The following is a 17,172-nucleotide window of genomic DNA, read 5'->3' on the forward strand; positions in this document are numbered from 1 at the left end:
TCCTTGCTTTGGGTCCACTGAGTTTGAACCAATTACCAGATATTTGATTGCCATTCCATCCACCAATGTGAATATTCAGTCCACCAACCACCAGAGCACAGTGGCATCAGTGTGTACCATCTACAAGATCCACTGCAGGAAGTCGCCAAGGTTTATTTCAGAGCATCTTCCAAGCCAACGTCCTCTGTTCACATGGAACGACAAAGGCAGGCGGTGCATAGGAACATGGCCATCTGTGAATTCCCTTTTGAATCACACACCATCCTGTGTTAGGAATGGACAACAAATGCTGGTGAAACCCACAAGAATGAAAGAATAAATAAATAAATCTATTTCTAGTAAGTAAACTGAGCAAGAAACTTAATTGGACAAAAATGAGGATTGCAGATGCTGGAAACCAGAGTTTAGATCAGTGTGGTGCTGAAAAAGCACAGCAGGTCAGGCAGCATCCGAGGAGCAGGAAAATCGATATTTCGGGCAAGAGCCCTTCATCAGGAATGAAGGCAGGGAGCCTCCAGGGTGGAGAGATAAATGGGGGAGGGGAGGGGGGGGGGGTGGGGGGGCTGGGGAGAAGAAACTTAATTGGTGAACGGAAATAAGAATGGGAGATGTAAAATTGGTTGGGATTGGGAACAGTCCGAAGGGTCTGTTTCCATGCTGTACATCTCTATGGCTCTATGAGTCTAATAACAAGGAAACATAGTCTCTAAGATCATCAAACTGTAAAAATAAACTTGAAATCTGTAAAACCTTCAGCTTCACATTTGTGGTTTAAACATAAATCAAATCCTTTTACACAAGCCAATGAGTGAACTATAGTGATTTTACAGTCTGCATGTGTGTATGCACTAGTTCAGCGTGTAATGATCACAAATTTATTTGTAGTGTCCAACTTAAACATATTCTCCTTGACCAAAGTTTGGGTCATCTGCTTAATATTTTCATATGCGGCTCAGTTCAGTTTTGTTTCATAATGCTCTTATTGCTTCAGTATGTTAAAGCACTGCACAAGCTATTGTTTTATTGGTTTGAAATCAGATACATCAGATGAAGCTACATCTAATTTAGTCAATGGAGATGGGTTATGGTACTTAAAAAGGATTTTGTTTTTAATATTTACTCACAGGATATGGACATTACCTGGCTGGACCAGCATTTATTGCCCATTCCATGTTGCCCTTGAGAAGGTGGTGGTGAGCTGCCTTCTTGTGGTGTAATCCATGTGGTGGAGGGCATTTCACGATTCTGACCCAGTGACATTGAAGGAGCAACAGTGCACTTTATTCCAAGTTAGGATAGTGAGTGGCTTGGAGAGAAACTTCCAGGTAGTGATGCCCTCATGCATCTGCTGCCCTTGGCTTTCTAGATGCTAATGGTTGTGGGTTTGGAAGGTGCTGTCAGAGAAGCCTTGGGTAAGAAACTGTAGTGCATCTTGTATATAGTACACACTACTGCTACTGTGCATTGATGGTGAAGTTGAATGTTTGTGGATGTTGTCCCAATTAAGCTTCAGACTGATGATGTCAAGCTTCTTGAGTGTTGTTGGGGCTGCGCTCATCTAGGTAAGTGGGGAGTATTTCATCACCCTCCTGACATTTGCCTTTGAGATAGTGGACAGGCTGTGGGAAGTTAGGAGGTGAGTTATTTGCTGCAGTATTCCTAACCCCCTGATGAAAGCCAAATACTGTGGATACTGGAAATCTGAAACAAACACAGAGAATTGCTGGAGAAAATCAGCAGGCCAGGTAGCATCTATGGAGAGAAGAAAATACCTTGTTTCTGGATGCTGCCAGACCTGCTGAATTTTTCCAGCATTGTCTATGTTTGTCCCAGGCTCTGACTGCTTTTGTAGCCACAATACTTCTATGGCTGGCCCAGTTCACTTTCTAGTCAATGTTGATAGTCATGGAGATGGTAATGCCATTGAATGTCGAAACTCAGTGGTTAAATTCTCTCTTGTTGGAGATAGTCATTGCCTGGCAATTGTGTGACATGAATGCTACATGCAATTTATCACCTAAAGCTTGGATATTGTTCAAAGTTTGTTGACGATAGACACAGACATTTCAGTATCTGAGGAGTTACAAAGGGTGAATAACATTGTACAAATATCAACATCCCGACTTCTGACCTTATGATGGAAGGAAGGTCAGCAAATATTAATCACCTTTACTGATTGAGTACTTTTATCGCTGTGGCCTGTACACTGAAACAGAAGTTAAGCGATTGTGTGAGCACCCTGCAATGCTTGCTGTAAACTCCTGCACATGTGACAAAAGGAATTTGGAATGCTTGCATGGGGTGATTCACTGCTGCCTTAATAGTTTCAGAATGAGCCAACTTCAGACAACTCTAGTCATCTAAATTACTTAGTGTTGAAATTCTGATTGGGATTGGCCTGAGGTAATGTTTCACCTTATTTCTGCGTGTCTTCAATGCTTTCCAGGCAGTTCTTTCATTTCTTCACATTAATATGACCTGAAGCCTTTTTTTCACATTCTCAAAATATCTTTCTTAGGTCAATCGATATGATCCACCAGGACTTAAGGTTGTGCAATGTTTTCGATTATTAGACAGCTGTGGACTAAATACAGCCTGTTGTTCAGAATGGTGCAAGAATATTAATGCTTAAGAATTGTAAAGGCAGATCTTGTAATTCAGTCAATCCATCTTGAAAGCATCAGAATTCAAGTACATCTTGAACGTATATTAGTTACAGACAACTGAATCAAATGAATCTCTTGAAGAGATTGAAGGTGCATTCTTATCAGGAGGGCAAGAAGGGGATATGAGATACCTTTGGCAGAAAAGGTTAAGGATAATCCGAAAAGATGCTATAGGTAAATAAAGAGCAATAGGGAGAGAATAGGGCCCCTTAAGTTCAACAAGGTCATCTATGTGTTGGACTTCAGGAGATGGGAGAGATATGAATGAATATTTTGCATCAGCTTTGACTGCGGAGAAAGAAATGGAATCTCGAGAACTCAGGGAAATCAACATTAATGTTTTGAAAACAGGTCACATTACAGAAGAGGAAGTGCTGGAGGTCTTAGAAAATATAAACCTGGATAAATCTCCAGGACCTGATCAAGTGTATCCCAGAATGTTGTGGAAAGTTAGGGAAGAAATTGTGGTTTTCTAGCCATCTCTAACTGTAGGTGAGGTGCTAGAGGATTGGAGGCTAACGTTGTGCCTTTATTTAAGAAAAGCTGTAAGGAGAAGCCTGGGAATTGTAGATCTGTGAGCCTGACCTCGGTTTTGGGTAAGTTGTTAGAGGTGGTTCTGAAAGATAGGATTTACATGCATTTGGAGAGACAAGGAATAATTAAGACGAGTCAGCATGGTTTTGTGTGAAGGAAATCATTTCTTACAAACTTGATTGAATTTTTTTAATGAAGTAACCAAAAAGATTGAGGAGGGCAGAGCAGTAGACATTGTTTACATGGACTTTAGTAAAACTTTTGGCAAGTTTCTGCATGGTAGACTAATTAGTAAAGTTAGATCACATGAAATTTAGGGAGAGCTTGCCAATTGGATACAAAATTGGCTTGATGGCAGGAGACAGAGGGAGGTGATGGAGGATTTTTCAGATTGGAGGCCTGTGACCAGCAGTATTCCACATGTTTTGGTACAGAGTCCACTTTTGTTTGTCATTTACATAAGCAATTTGGATGAGAATATAGGAGGCATGGTTAGCAAGTTTGCAGATGACGCCAAAATTGGTGGTACAGTGGACAGTGAAGAAGATTATATAAGATTATAAAGAGATCTTGAACAATTGGGCTGAGGACTGGCAGATAGAATTTAATTTGGATAAATATGAAGTATTCCATTTTGGTAAAACAAACAAGGGCAGGGCTTATACAATTAATGGTAGAGCCCTGAGTGGTGTTGTAGAACAGAGAGACCTAAGGGTTCAGGTACATAATTCTTTGTAGACAGGTTGGTTACAAAGGTGTTTAGCATGCTTGTATTCATTGCTGAAATCTTTGAGTGTAGGAGTTGGGACACCATGTTGAGGTTATACAGGATGTTGGTGAGGCCTCTTCTGGAGTACTGTGTGCAGTTCTGGTTGCCCTGCTATAGGAAGGATATTATTAAATTGGAGAGCGTTCAGAAAAGATTTACCAGGATGTCGCTGGTAATGGAAGGTTTGAATTATAAAGAGAAACTGGACAGGCTGGGGCATCTTTCACTGGAACATAAGAGGCTGTGGGGTGACCTTATGGAAGTTTATAAAATCATGAGCAGTATAGATAAGATGAATAACAAAGGTTTTTTTCCCTAGATTGGGTGAATTCTAAACTAGGCGGCATATTTTTAAGCTGAGAGGACAAAGATTTATTAAGGACACGAGGGGCAACTATATGACACAGAGAATGGTTTGTATGTGGAATGAACTGCGAGAGGATATGGTGGATGCTGATAAGTTACAACATTTAAAAGACATTCAGATAAGAATATGAAGAGGAAGGGTTTGGAGGGATATGGGCCAAGCATAGGAAAGTGGGACTAGTTTAATTTGGGAGCATGGTTGGCGTGGAGTAGTTAGACTGAAGGGTTTGTTGCTATATTGTGTGACTCTGACATCACAATTCTACAGTGCAAAAGACCACAAGACATAAGGACAGAAGTTAGGCTATTTGGCCCATTGAGTCGGTTCTGCCATTCAATCATGGCTGATAAGTTTTTCAACCCCATTCTCCTGCTTTCTCCCCAATGAGACCATAAGACATTGATTAGATGCGATTACAAATACCAATCACAATTCCAAGATGGCGGCGCCGATAAAGTTGGTAGCGTTTGGGCTCCTGAGCCCATCTGCTCCCAGTCGGCTGCAGCCTTCTGTCTCTTTCTTTTTCATTGTCTTTATTTTACTTTTTCTTCACCACCTTTTCATCACAGAAGAGACTGCAGGAGGGCTTATAGTGAAGTCGGTGAGGCAGCAGCTGCAGCAGTGGCTCATAGCATGTTGGCCCAGAGCAGGGACTCCTCATGATGTTGGCGAGGCAAAACAATAACAGATGGGGTACTCTTGGGTCATCGGCCGGAACTGGGACTTATTGTGGCCTGGAGACCAGAAATTCGGAGAACTTAAGAAAATCCTGTGCTTGACAAGAAGGACTGTAAAAATTGAACATTATTTCCTAATTTTCTGCCTTTATATCTTTTCAGTCAATTGAGCAGAAGATGAAGCTCTATTTAAATAATTTTTTTAAAATTCATTTTCTAATCCAAAACGGCTCTGGACTGTGGTAACAAAACACTTTTCACTGCATTTTCTCAAAACATGTAACAATAAAATTATTGATTCATTCTAAGTTTCTTACCAGTATTTAGCACTCATAATGCTGGGTAATGGGTACTCAGTGAGTTGTAAGTTACACAAGCATTGTCTAAAGGCAGGTATAATAGATGTGGGAGAGATTGAACCTGGATTTACATTTGATTTTCCAGTGGATTTACCTTCAAACGCACCAACTCGTGAACTTATGAAGGGATTGATCCATCTCAACTAAGCCACAGTTAATTTGTGAATGCCAAATCCGACAGACAGGCTGGTTATAAAGTTAATCATGATAGGCTGACAACTTGGGAAAATAAGCATTTTGAAATGGCAGAGGGACACAGTTTATTGCTTTACAGAAATGGGTACTGTTATTGATGCAGAGTGCTGGGGTTGGACTAGGTTGGACAACGTCAAAAATCACACAGCTCCAAGTTGTAGAAAACAGATTTATTTAAAAACACAAGCTTTCAGAGCATCACTCCTTCCTCAGGCGTTAATAACTGATGAAGGAGCAGAGCACTGAAAGCTTGTGATTTCAAATAAACCTTTGTACTATAGCCTGGTGTCGTGTGATGTTTGACCTTGTACAATTCTTGAGTTTCATCATTTTTCTTTTGAATTTTTACTCTCCTTTGTTTTAGATTATCATTTCTCTAAAGCTTGTTGTTGACACCTTTACAAAAATTCAAACAGAGAAACTTAGCCTTTTCAAAATAAAAGTGAGCCACTTTTGAAATCTTAATTATATGATTTGACATTCTGTTTGCACATCTTGAATCTCTTGGAAATATCACAAGCCAGTGGTTCAAAAATAAATCTGCATGGCTAAATATGGTATAACATCTGATAGAGTTTATCAGGAGATGGGCTGGTGTGACTATTTTGTACAGAGAGCCAATTTGCAGATTTCAAATACACTCAGACTCTTGATTGGTTAATGACCCTTGACAAAATGAAATTGTGGACTGCTTCACAGCAGTTTAGCAAGTGTTTTGGGAAATTGGCTTACTCCCACATAAGCTGGATTTAGTAATGTGTACCTTTTATCAAAGTATCGAGCTGCAGCTACTTTTAATATGATTTGTAACTCCCCACTTCAATCTGACTTTTATCACTCCTAACTTGTTGGATTTTTTTTGAGCAGAAACCTTCTTGTATCACCAAAGTGTGAGTGTAACAAATAAAACCAAAACTCAGTTTGCAATTAGAGTGATTTTTAAAAATATATTCTCTGGATGCAGTATATTGTCACATTCATAGTCCATAATTGTTACGGTTCACTGTTAATTGTGTAATGTGATCATTAATCGGTAATGGTTTGAATTCTCCTTCGCTTAGTTGTTCCCTGTGTGGTAGGTTTTGGTGGTGGCCGTGTTTATTCTTGAGTCTCTGTATTCTGATTAGATGAGTGATGCAGTGGGTTGTTGCTGATGTTGTCAATTCACAAAATTAAAAATCTTCTGGGTCATCTCTGAGTTTGTTTCTTTTCACACACTTGGCTACATTCCATACCCCATCCAACTCTGACTAACTCCTCAGCAGGACCCAGACACTACCTCAGCGAGATTTACAGCCTGATTGTAAATTGAAGGAGACCCAGATAGTTGCTCAAGTTTGGGTCCCAAATGATGGCTACACAGAGGCTGAGAGAGCAACGTTCTTCAACTTGGTCATTTCTGTGTGTGCTGCCTTAATTGCTTCTTTCTAACAAATTGGAAATAGCTTTGGAGGAGAAAGGAGTCAAAGTTCAATTTAACCTTCTACCAGTCTGATGGGTTTATTTAGACTGGCATTTTTTCACATGGGGCTTTAATTTAGTCTTGCCTTAAATCAGCCATAACAGAGCCCAAATTCAATTGAGACCTTATCAGTCAAGGCTTTCAATTGGGAGGACTGTACTCCAAACTGTACACACCAGCGATTCCTATCTCTCTCACCTCCAGCAGTCCTACAACCCACTGAGGTAGCTGCACTCCATATCGATACTTGGAGAATGATTCGCAAATCGTGATTTTTATGAGAATTTTGTGCCATTTTCTCCTGTTAGGCTTGACTGATGACTGCATTAACTTCTGCCAGTCCAATGGCACATTCTCAAAGAGCCCAATCTTGTCCGAGCTTAGAGTCTGAGGGTGGGTGACTTCTGGGTTGTGATGTGTATCTAACTGATACTAATTCTGTCTTGCAATCATAGCCCCGAGACATGTGGTAACAACAAATGCCACTTGATTGTGCTGAGGGTAGGCAGAGCAAGTAAGTTTCCCTTTCACAATCCTTGGATGTTGAAGGCACTGGTTCCACTTCATGGCTGAGTTCCAGACGGAGCTGTGGACTGAAACTGTTTGAGCTCATTTCCCTGAGATGCTGTTTCCTGTCTTTACTCCCATCGGAAAGTCAGGCTAATGGAGAGATGGTCAACAGCATGGAGAAAGCCGAACAGAGCCCAGCACCACCCCCACTCACCTCGATCTATTGGAATGTCCCTTTGCTTTAGCAAAAAAGGTGGAAATTCCAAATTCAAACCTTCTCTTACTCCCACTGCCTCAATCCAGTCATCACTTAAGTTCAACACTGCTTCATAGACATACAGAAAATAGGGGAAAGTGAGGACTGCAGATGCTGGAGATCAAAATCAAAAAGTGTGGTGCTGGAAAAGCAGAGTAGGTCAGGCAGCATCTGAGCAACAAGAGAATCGATGTTTTGGGCATAAGCCCTTCATCAGGAATGTTCTTGATGAAGGGCTTATTCCAGAAACATGGACTCTTCTGCTTCTTGGATGCTGCCTGACCTGTTGTGCTTTTTCAGCACCACACCCTTCAATATAGAAAATAGGAGCAGGGTAGGCCATTTGGCCATCAAACCCACCCCACCGTTCAACAAAGTCATTAATGATCTTCCATCTCAATGATATACCCCCACTCCCAAACCCCCTTTTGACCCTCAAATTCTAGAAATCTATTTCTTAAATATATTCAGTGACATGGCCTCCACAGTTGTCTGTGGTCGACAGCTCAATGGAGGAAATTTCTCCTCCTCTCAGTCTGAAATAACCTACCACGTAGTCTGAGGCTGTAACCCCTCTGAAACCCCTCCCTCCCACACCCCTGCAAGGGGAAATGTCATCCCTGCAGAGATACCTTCCTGTATGGAATCCCACCGTGGCAGATCACAAATTCTAAATTCAGTTTTTAAAAAAATTTGGAATTAAAAGCTAGCCCAGAAGTGACTGTGGAACAATTATCAATTGTCACAATGACTGACATGACTCCCTTATGAACTTTTTGGGAAGGAGATCTACCATCTTTTTCTTGTCTGGCCTACATGTGACTTCAGACCCACAGCAATGTGGTTGATTCTTAATGCCCTCTGGGCAATTAAGGATGGGCAATAAATACTGGCCTAGCCAGTAACATCCAAGTCCCAAGAACAATTCAAAAGAATAACTTTGACAATTGGCTTTGGCAGTTCCTTTGTGACCTTATTGGGCTTTCTTTGCATACCTCTCTCCTCATAACTGATTGGCTGAATAATTGCAGCATTTCAAAGAATGGGACTACATTTCAAAGGAAGGTTCAATGATTGCCTTAACAACCAAAATCAGCAAGTTTTAAAATGGGTTGGGGTAATTTTAAATACAGTAAGAGAAAACCGGAAGTTATTATTCCAAAGTGTTGTTTTATTGCTGCCAATTTAAGCCAATTGAAAACCATCTGTCTTCAGAAAAATCTTAAAAACAAGTGTTTAAAAATAGCACTAACAATGTGTATTTGTAGATATTTTTAATCAATTTGTTCTGTTGTGGTATGAGACACCTTTTACAGCAGGTGGGTCTTGAACACAGGTTTCAAGAGGTTGGCCAGAGGTAGGGACGCTACAACTGTGCCTCAAGAACCCTCAACCTGTATTTATCTTGTGGCTTTAATGTAAAATGGTCAAAGAACCTTAATAGGAGTATTACCAAATAAAATTTGACACTCAGTCACACAGAGATTAGAAACAAAAATAGGAGTTGTTAGAAAAGCTCAGCAGGTCTGACAGCATTTGTGAAGAGAAATCAAAGTTAACATTTCATGTCCAGTGACCCTTCCTCGGAACCAGACCCAAAACATTAACTTTAATTTCTCTTCACAGATGCTGCCAGACCTGCTGAGCTTTTCCAGCAATTTCTGTTTCTGTCTTTGACTTACAGCATCCGCAGTTCTTTTGATTTTTATTTCAAATAGAGATGAGGGCAGGTGACAAATGGTTTGGTCAAACTGGTAGGTTTTAAGAAATATCTTCAAGCAGGAAAAAGAAGCTGAGAGGTTTAGAGAGTGAGTTCTGATGTTTCGAACCCAGGATGCTGAAAGAAACAGGAGTTACCAATAGCTGGAGTGATTAAAATCAGGGACAGATGGCATTGGATGAACTGGTTATGTCAGAGGGTTATGAAGCTGACAGAGATAACAGTGATGGGAAGGAGCAAAGTCACAAAGGGATTTGAAACAAACAATGAGAATTTTAAATGTGTCGAACAAAGATACTTCATCCTGTTAAAACTAATGCAGAGTTAAACTAATTCCCAAACAAAAATATATACCTGTGCCCTAAGTTCAACTTACCAACTGCACAATCCCTGGCTTTACTTTTTAATAAGTAAGAATACAAAACTTGCTGCTTGGGTTAACAGGATGTACGTTGAGCACCTCAGTCTTCTGATGATACATGATATGCTATTTTGGACTGAGATGGGGGAAAGTTCTTTCATGGTGAGCCTGTGGAATTCTTTACCACAGAAACTGGTCCAGGCTAAAACATTGAATATCTGCAAGAGGGAGTTATATATAGTTCTTGGGGCTAAAGGGATTAAAGGGGTTATGGGGGAGATAGTAGGAACAGGGGACTGAGTTGGATAATCAGTTACAATCATATTGAATGCTGGGCAAGGGCCAAATCATCTCCTTCTCCTATTTTCAATATTTTAGTATTTCAATGTCTGTCTGACTACAGGACGCAAGCACGTGATCTCGGCTGACAGTCTAGTACATCAGAAGTGCCATTGTCTAAATATAAATTATAACCGAGATCCATCTGCCTATTCAGTTTGAACTGAGTGATCTTGAAGAGAGTGGAGAGCACTCCAAGGTCTCTGCAAATATTATTCCTTTATCCATTACCAGCAGAAAGAAAAAGTCCGTAGTTCTTCATCTTATGCTTGAAATCTAAAATCCCTACAATTCAAAAGCGCATTTGAGATATTTTGACATTCTAAATTATTAAGTAAGTTTTATTCAATAATCCTGGTAGTTGCAAATGGGCCTAAACAAGTTAGTATGATTTGAAACTTTGGAACTCTCTCCCAAAAATGGCAATGGATATTGGATCAATTGTTAGATCTGAGATAGACACATTTTGTTTAGCAAAGGAATTAAGGGAAATGGGCCAAATATAGCTATTTGCCATTAGGCATCAGATCTGGGTGGCATGGCGGCTCAGTGGTTAGCACTGCTGCCTCTCAGCACCAGGGACCCAGGTTCGATTCCTGCCTCGGGTGACTGTCTGTGTGGGATTCCTCCCACAGTCCAAGGATGTGCAGGTTAGGTGAATTGGCCTTGCTAAATTGCCCATAGTGATCAGGGATGTGTAGGTTAAGTGCATTAGTCAGGGATAAATGTAGGGGAATGGGTCTGAGATACCCTTTGGAGGGTTGGTGTGGGCTTATTGGGCTAAAGGGCCTGTGGGGAATCTAATCATTGAATGGTTGAGCAGGCTTAAGGGCTGAATAGCCTATTCCTGTTCCTATGTTCCTTTGATGTTCATAAAAATAGACCATTGTCTGATTTTAACATGTGGAATCTTTCGTGGACTGAAGCTCACAAAACCTGGAACTGAAATGAACACCCCATCAAAATGACTGAAAGCACTCAATATGGCTGGTTTACACCTTTTTTGAAGTTTCATGTTGGGGTGAAGGTTCGTGCAGATTATTAAACTTGAGGAAAACCAAAGTGAAGGCAGACATGGGGGTACACAAAGGAAATGTATGTCAGGCAGCAGTGCAAAGAGAAGATGCTGTTTCTTTTCAGGAGAAAGTGAGGTCTGCAGATGCTGGAGATCAAAGTTGAAACTTTATTGCTGGAACAGCACAGCAGGTCAGGCAGCATCCAGGGAACAGGAGATTCGACGTTTCGGGCACAGGCCCTTCTTCAGGAATGAGCAGAGAGTGTTCAGCAGGAGAAGATAAAAGGTAGGGAGGAGGGACTTGGAGGAGGGGCGTTGGAAATGTGATAGGTGGAAAGAGGTCAAGGTGAGGGTGATAGGTCGGAGTAGGATGGAGGCGGAGAGGTCAAGAAGAAGACTGCAGGTCAGGAAGGCGGTGCCGGGCTGGAGGGATCCGGCTGAGACAAGGTGGGGGCAGGGGGGATGAAGAAACTGGTGAAGTCCACGTTCATCCCCTGCGGTTGGAGGGTTCCCAGTCGGAAGATAAGACGCTCCTCCGACTGTCGGGTTGTTGTGGTTTGGCGGTGGATGAGTCCAATGACCTGCATATCCTCGGTGGAGTGGGAGGGGGAGTTGAAATGCTGTGCTACAGGTTGGTTGGGTTGGTTCGTCCGGGTGGCCCAGAGGTGCTCTCTGAATCGCTCCGCAAGTAGGCGGCCTGTTTCCCCAATATAGAGGAGGCCACACCGGCTGCAGCGGATGCAGTAGATGATGTGGGTGGAGGTGCAGGTGAATCTGTGGCGGATATGGAAGTTTCCTTTGGGGCCTTGGAGAGAAGTGAGGGGGGAGGTGTGGGCGCAAGTGTTGCACCTCCTGCGGTTGCAAGGGAAGGTGCCGGGAGTGGAGGTTGGGTCGGTGGGGGGTGTGGATCTGACAAGGGAGTCGCGGAGGGAGTGGTCTCTACGGAAAGCTGATAGGGGAGGGGAGGGAAATATATTCTTGGTGCTGGGGTCTGTTTGGAGGTGGCGGAAGTGACGGCGGATGATGCGCTGTACATGGAGATTGGTGGGGTGGTAGGTGAGGACCAGTGGGGTTCTATCCTGGTGGCGGTTGGAGGGGCGGGGCTCAAGGGCGGAGGAGCGGGAAGTGGAGGAGATGCGGTGGAGGGCACCGTCGACCACGTCGGGGGGGAAATTGCGGTCCTTGAAGAAGGAGGCCATCTGTGTTGTACGTATTTTGAACTGGTCCTCCTGGGAGCAGATGCGGCGGAGACGAAGGAATTGGGAGAATGGGATGGCGTTTTTACAGGGGGCAGGATGGGAGGAGGTGTAGTCCAGGTAGCTGTGGGAGTCGGTTGGTTTGTAGTAGATGTCCGTGTTGATTCGGTCGCCTGAGATAGAAACAGAAAGGTCTAGGAAGGGGAGGGAGGAGTCCGAGACTGTCCAGGTGAATTTGAGGTCGGGGTGGAAGGTGTTAGTGTAGTGGATGAACTGTTCAACCTCCTCGTGGGAGCACGAGGTAGCGCCGATACAGTCATCAATGTAGCGAAGGAAAAGATGGGGGGTGGGGCCAGTGTAGTTGCGGAAGATGGATTGTTCCACATACCCTACGAAGAGGCAGGCATAGCTGGGGCCCATGCGGGTGCCCATGGCTACTCCTTTTGTTTGGAGAAAGTGGGAGGATTGGAAAGAAAAGTTGTTCAGGGTGAGGACCAGTTCGGTCAGTCGAAGGAGGGTGTCGGTGGAAGGGTACTGGGTGGTACGGCGGGAAAGGAAGAAGCGGAGTGCTTTGAGTCCTTCGTGATGGGGGATGGAGGTGTACAGGGACTGGATGTCCATGGTGAAGATGAGGCGTTGGGGACCGGGGAAGCGGAAATCCTGGAGGAGGTGGAGGGCGTGGGTGGTGTCACGAACGTAGGTGGGGAGTTCTTGGACTAATGGGGACAGGACTGTGTCGAGGTATGCCGAGATGAGTTCGGTTGGGCAGGAGCAGGCTGAGACGATGGTTCGTCCGGGGCAGTCAGGTTTGTGGATTTTGGGCAGGAGGTAGAAACGGGCGGTGCGGGGTTGTGGGACTATGAGGTTGGAGGCGGTGGATGGGAGGTCCCCTGAGGTGATGAGGTTATGGATGGTCTGGGAGATGATGGTTTGGTGGTGGGGGGTGGGGTCATGGTCAAGGGGACGGTAGGAGGAGGTATCTGCGAGCTGGCGTTTGGCCTCAGCGGTGTAGAGGTCAGTGCGCCAAACTACTACTGCGCCTCCCTTGTCAGCTGGTTTGATGGTGAGGTTGGGGTTGGAACGGAGGGAGTGGAGGGCTGCGCGTTCCGAGGGTGAGAGGTTGGAGTGGGTGGGAGGGGTGGGGGAGTTCAGGTAGCGGTTAATATCGCGGCGGCAGTTTGCTATGAAGAGGTCGAGGGCAGGTAGGAGGCCAGCACGGGGTGTCCAGGTGGACGGGGTGTGTTGGAAGTGGGAGAAGGGGTCGTCAGAGGGTGGGCGAGAGTCTTGATTGAAGAAGAAGGCGCGGAGGCGAAGGCGGCGGAAGAATTGTTCGGTGTCACTCCGTGTATTGAATTCATTGACCCGAGAGAGCTGGAAGGCTTGTTCTGTCTTTCCCTGTCTTTGTCAGCATCTTCGCAGACAATGCTAGAGTGAGAAAGCAAATAAGAGAAGCATCCAATCACCGGGAACTAAAGGATACATATTATATTACTGCTGAGGACGCATCAACTAAACAATCACAGTCTCGGTTTAAAATTAACACCTAAGGATTTTTTAAACTGCCTATCTTCTTTCTTTCAGTAGTAGATCCATTTTTATGTCTGTGTTCGATATTATTATTATTCTCAGGGTTATTAAGTAATAACATTCCTCATTCTTTTGAGACAATGTTGTAATTAACTCCTTCGTTTTGACTAATAATCTAGGGTGTGGTAATACTTAAAAACCTTAGTTGTGGCCCATGAAGAGACTTAAATAGAGGAGCCCAATTCACTCTCCACATTTGGTCATAACAATTAGTGGATTTTTGTGATTGGAATATTTTTGAGGTACAATCTGGGTGCACTAATCAATCCAACTACTTGTCCATTCCTTGTCCTGTTCTTCAGTTTTAAACTTCGCAATACAGATATAACTATGATGTTAGCTTTGTTCATGATGAAAACTCCTGTAATAGTCACAAAATTATTTCCAACTAGTAAAATTCTAGAAACTAGAATTAAAATAACTTTTAAAAGATGACTCAAAATCTGTTTTACATTTCTGAATTTATGGATCCTGGAATTGAAACCCAAGCCAATGATTGTTGTGGAATAAAACAATTAAACTCATTGACATTTCTGTGTGATATTTAGAGAAATGTCTGTTGATGTACAACTCTGTTTTTGTAGTTGTTTTAATCAAAGTGAAAATCTGCAGTACCTCATAAAATGGTGCCTTACAAGGTCATGGGTTCAAATCTCATGTAAGAGGCACAAACATAATCAAGATTGACCGTTCCATGCAGTACTTTGGAGCTGCCATCTTCTTGATGATATTACAAACATAAAATATATTTCCATTGAAGATGATTAGGGGAGTGCTCCCAGTGTCCTTCCCAACAGTTATCCATTAATTGTGATTATCAAAATGAGTTATTCGTTGCTGTTCCTGGCAGCTTGCTTTGTATAAATTTGCTGCCATTTTTGCCAAGATTACAAAGATGACTGCACTTCAGAAATCACTGCATTGATTACAAACTGACTGGGGACAACGTGAGGAAGCCAAAAATGCTTTACAAATGAAAGATTTTTCTTTGAGAATACAAAAGTATGTGACATAATTTGGAATGAATGGAACTAATTATAACCAGCCATATAAAACTTCCCAGAGTACGTCTCAGGGACTTCAGCATAAATACAAAGGCTATCATTCTGTAAAATCCTAACCGCAGACTGGATTTCCTGGCCCCCCCAGCTGGGGCATGTTTTCAAGAGCAGGATTTCCTTGCACTGAGGGGAGGATGTCTCTTACTCTCTGCTAGTTAAGACCACTCAAAGCAATACATCACTGCCACCCACTCTGTGTCTGTCCCTACATCACTCCTGATTTAGTGTTTCCTGTAAAATGAGCAATCCTGCATTTTGTTTCCTGCAGTAGATAAAACACTTAGATAAGAAGCAACAAGAGTTTTATCATGAACCTTTTTCATCCTATTCCTTATCCAGTACACATTTTATCCCGGTTTTAATTCATTTGCATTTGTGAAGTTTCTTTTGAAAAACATTTAGAAGTTCAGAGTAATACAATATTGAATTTTTTTCAAACCATAAAGCTCTCACAGATGATTGAGCAAAGTTTCTACCTCTCCAGTGTTTCATCTTTCCCTGTCATATCATTTTCATTGTTTTCTACTTCAGACTAAGAAAGGATAGATCAGGGTAGTTTCCAGATGGTATGAAGTTAAATACAGTGGATATCCAAAGAGATTTGAGGGTTCAGGTGCATAGATCTTTAAAATATCACATGAACAAATGCAGAAAATAATCAATAAAACTAATGGAATGTTGGCCTCTATATCTAGAGGACTGAGGTACAAGGATATAGAAGTTATGCTGCTGTTATACAAGACGCTGTTTAGCCTTCACTTGGAGCACTGAGACCAGATCTCAGCTCCACACCTGGAGGTGGATGTATTAATCTTGGAGAGAGAGCAGCGTGGAAGTTATCCGGACGTCACGGATTAAGTCATGAGGAGAGATTATACAAATTAGCCCCTTTTTCTCTGGAATGTAAAAGGTAAAGAAGTGATCTGATTGTAATCTTCAAGACATTAACGGGAAAAGACAGGATAGATAAAGATAAATCCCTTCCACAGTTTGGGGATTCTAGAACTAGGAGCACAATCTCAGAATTAGGGCCAGACTGTTCAGGAGCGATGTTAGGAAGCATTTCTACACATGCAGGGTTGGAGAGGTTTTGAACTCTCTCCCACAAACAGCAGTGGATGCTGGCTCTGTTGTTAATTTTAAAACTGAGACAGATACAGTTTTGTTGAGCACCCAATATTAAGGGATTTAAGCCAAAGGCAGGTGTGTATAGTTAGGTCACAGATCAGTAATGATCTCATTGAATGTTGGAAAGGTTCGAGAGGCTGAACAGCTTCCCCTTGTTCATGTGTTCATTAGTATTGCCCCACATTCAGCTCGTGAGATTCGTGCTTTTCCGTTTGTTTAGATATTACTTTTGCAGCTGACAATCCAGCAGCATCTCTGTGATAATTAATTATTTTTTTCATGCAGTTTATATTCTGCAAACTTTCTGCCTAGTCTGTCATCAACGATTTCAAGTACAAATCCAGAAATTGTTTCCAGTATTTTTGTCCTTTTCCATAGCAATTTCAAAATATGTTACACAATTTGAATTACAAACCTAGCTTTTATTTTTAAATACTTGATGAATATTTGGCAAATCACTTCTGTAATTGAACTGTTTTCTGTCAATATTCATAATTTATTCTGTTATGATTAACCTTGAAAGATCCAACTTCCCAAATACTTTTTAAAATAATTTCAGATCGTGAAATCATTTTACAATTTGATATTAGTGTTTTTAAAACCAAGTTCCTTCCTTTTCCCTTTCTCTTTGTCTCCTCTTTCTGTCATTTCTTCCATTTTTTTCCTACGTCCATATGTCTCGAACATTGTGGCTCTCTGTTTTACATTTTGAAGTGCGCTCTTTTAGGTTTTAGTTAGATCACTTTGGTCCATACATTTCTGACCATTTCTTGATGGGAATCTGCCCTACACTTTTAAAACTGATCCTAAAATAAACCTGAAAGAACTGGAGCCAAAATATGAAAAGTAACCAATGTAATTCAACAAATTTTCCATGAGCAAGTTACCAGGGACAATGGGAAAAAAAAAGCATAAATTTTGAAGTTTAGAACAAATAGCAAGATTAGACCATTCATCGTGTGAACTGATT

The 17,172-nt window shown here is 42.2% G+C and overlaps 1 protein-coding gene across 7 annotated transcripts in view; it reads left to right on the forward strand.

Moving 5' to 3' along the window:
• The window catches only part of LOC122563483 (polycomb protein SCMH1-like), a 204,065-nt gene that overhangs the window by 65,921 nt on the left and 120,972 nt on the right, over positions 1 to 17,172 (forward strand). The gene's annotated exons all lie outside the window — the stretch shown is intronic.

The sequence above is a fragment of the Chiloscyllium plagiosum genome, unplaced genomic scaffold, assembly GCF_037043375.1.
Source record: "Chiloscyllium plagiosum isolate Xiang-an unplaced genomic scaffold, Cpla_swu_hap1 HiC_scaffold_30, whole genome shotgun sequence".
Lineage (NCBI taxonomy): Eukaryota > Metazoa > Chordata > Chondrichthyes > Orectolobiformes > Hemiscylliidae > Chiloscyllium > Chiloscyllium plagiosum.